This window comes from Alexandromys fortis, unplaced genomic scaffold, assembly GCF_014885135.2.
Source record: "Alexandromys fortis isolate MF-2015 unplaced genomic scaffold, M_Fortis_MF-2015_v1.1 scaffold_343, whole genome shotgun sequence".
In the NCBI taxonomy this organism is placed as follows: Eukaryota; Metazoa; Chordata; class Mammalia; order Rodentia; family Cricetidae; genus Alexandromys; species Alexandromys fortis.
The window spans coordinates 702,884-705,589 of record NW_026068262.1 but is presented as its reverse complement, the minus strand read 5'-3'; positions in this window follow the sequence as shown (position 1 = coordinate 705,589).

The window sequence follows — 2,706 nt, the reverse complement described above, 5'->3', positions numbered from 1 at the left end:
AACAGAAACCCAAAGACAGCTAGTAAGGAAGTCCCCAAGTCTTTATTGATTCTAAATCCTTTATTCCATTCAGATCAGACAGGATAAACACTGAACGATCTGGATGCCAAATAAGCAGAACTGGAGCAGAGGAGTTTAATATGCGCATTTTATTAGGCTGTTTTCACCACTGAGACAGTTACCCTAGCACAGACATTTACAAGAGTAGCCAGACTTGCTACAAGGGACTGTACCAAACAGAACTTTGGAAATTGCAAAAACAAATACGCACAAGAAAACTGCAGCAGAAATTCAATTAATTTAAGTCACATTGCTGTGCTGCCTTCTGCGCTAGAATCCAATGTCAGCTCAGTCGTTCTTGGTGGTAGGACACATCTAAGTTCTCACAGCCCAGAATTCGGGACCCCATCCCGATGTTCTAACCATCCAGCGGCCAATGGGAGCTGCCACAGAACCAGCTGGTCTTTTCCCAGCTGTCAAATGCAGCAGGCAAGTCACCATTCTGCTTTATTTACCTTGCAAACATGACTTGTTATTCCTGCTTAAGCCATTCTCAGAATGAAAGCCAAGAAATTCAATGCAATGTAACAGCCCAACTCTCAGGACACTGTTTTATAGACACAAGCATGTGGGGAACCCTGGCAGTAAAGGAAAACGCAACACTTGGCTACACTTGTTAATTCTAAACTTGAACTCCGCAGGTCCCACCAGAAGCATCTTCTTACTCTCCCATTACCACGAGATTAATTTCATATCCATTCTTTAACAATTAGTAATCAAATTTTAAATAATCTCAAACCTCAACTAATTTCTGTATTTTAGATTATATGCTACTACCTCTTCAAAGTAAAAACTGAAAAGTGTTGTAATATGGGAAGGTTCATATCATGCAGTACATAGAAGCAAAATTGATCCCTCCCGAAGGATCTTTCAACCCTAAGGGGAAAAATGCCTGGATTTGAAGTAGTCAAGATACACAAAGAATTCTGACAAGTGAACAGTTGGCAGGGAACAGGGCTACATTTACTTCTGAATTGATAAGATATTTATAATTTATAATTGTAAAATATCACAATACTTTAAAGAACATTTTACCAAATAACAGGTGGTACAACACAAAAGAGAATTTTTGTACAAACCACATGTAAATGAAAGGCACACACACACACATATAACCATTACACTTTCTGTATTTTATCATTTATACCAAGCCCAGACCCACATGGCAAACTCCCAGCAAAATTCATACTTAAAAAGTATGCAAGACCAGTCCCTTTCTTTCCTCTATTGTACCATTTGCAAGAACAGGGGCATGCGTATACGTAGGATTATAATTATATTCTTTAAATTATATTTTAATATTGAGACTTAGAAAATATAGACACAAGTATTTTTTTTCCATACTGACTTGTAGTTTATTCAGGTTTGTTCTCAACAAATATGTGTTAAGAAAGTCTGCAGGAAAGGCTATAGCCCAGCACCTATGGAGACCAGCACTTTCTACCCTTTATCAGGATGATTGGATCAGGGTTTTCAGTTTCTTCCAGGTAAAACTAGGCCTGGGAGCACATGCTTCTAATCTCAGCACTCAGGGGTTTAAGACAAGTCTTTCCAAAAATAAATACATATAGATACAAATACACACACACACACACACACACACACACACACACACACACACACACCAAACCTCACCACCAGCACCAAAAATCTTTTCCAGAAGAAACAGGATCAAGTGCACCAAGGCCATTATCCACAGACTCCTCCTTATCAAATCTAAATTTACCTCAATCTATCAATGACCCTCAAGTCTCTGAATTCCACCAGTTTACTCTAAACCCTGGTTTCAAAGTTAAAAAAAAAAGGGGGGGGAGAGGGTATGGGGTGTGGGGGAGGAGCAGCAGTAATGCAAAGAACTCAGAGAAGAAATGGAGCCCACACACCAGGACGCCACACACTAGAATGCCACACACCAGGACGCCACACACCGGGACGCCACACACTAGAATGCCACACACCGGGACGCCACACACCGGGACGCCACACACTAGAATGCCACACACCAGGACGCCACACACCGGGACGCCACACATCAGAATGCCACACACCAGGATGCTACACACAGAATGCCACACACCAGGACGCCACACACCGGGACGCCACCCATCAGAATGCCACACACCAGGACGCTACACACCAGAACGCTGCACACCAGAACGCTGCACATCAGAACGTTGCACACCAGAACGCTGCACACCAGAACGCTGCACATCAGAATGCTACACACAGAATGCTGTCATTTTTATGCGCGCATTAGCTTACAAGTTCTCAATGCTCTTAAAAGTTGTTTCCATAATTCTGTCCCAACACCTGACTCAACAAGAAAGTGTCTCAGCTCCGCTAGTCTCCCCTGCACCTCTTCATTTTAGACAGTGAACACAGACTCTGCTCCTTCTTGTAGGTTTTGTTTGTCTCCTGAGCCGGGGTCTTGTTATACAACGCATAGCAAATCCAGGATTCCTCTGCCACAGTCTCCTACGTGTTGGAACGGCACATGTAAGCTAACATGCCTGGCAAATGTTTTCCTCCTTCTGACTAACATCCATGAAAAGACCTTAAATTCTTTTTTGAGCCTGTTCTAAATAGGGTAGGCAGGTAAAATAAAAATATATTTTTTTTCCATTTCCCAAAAACAAGAAGATGAAA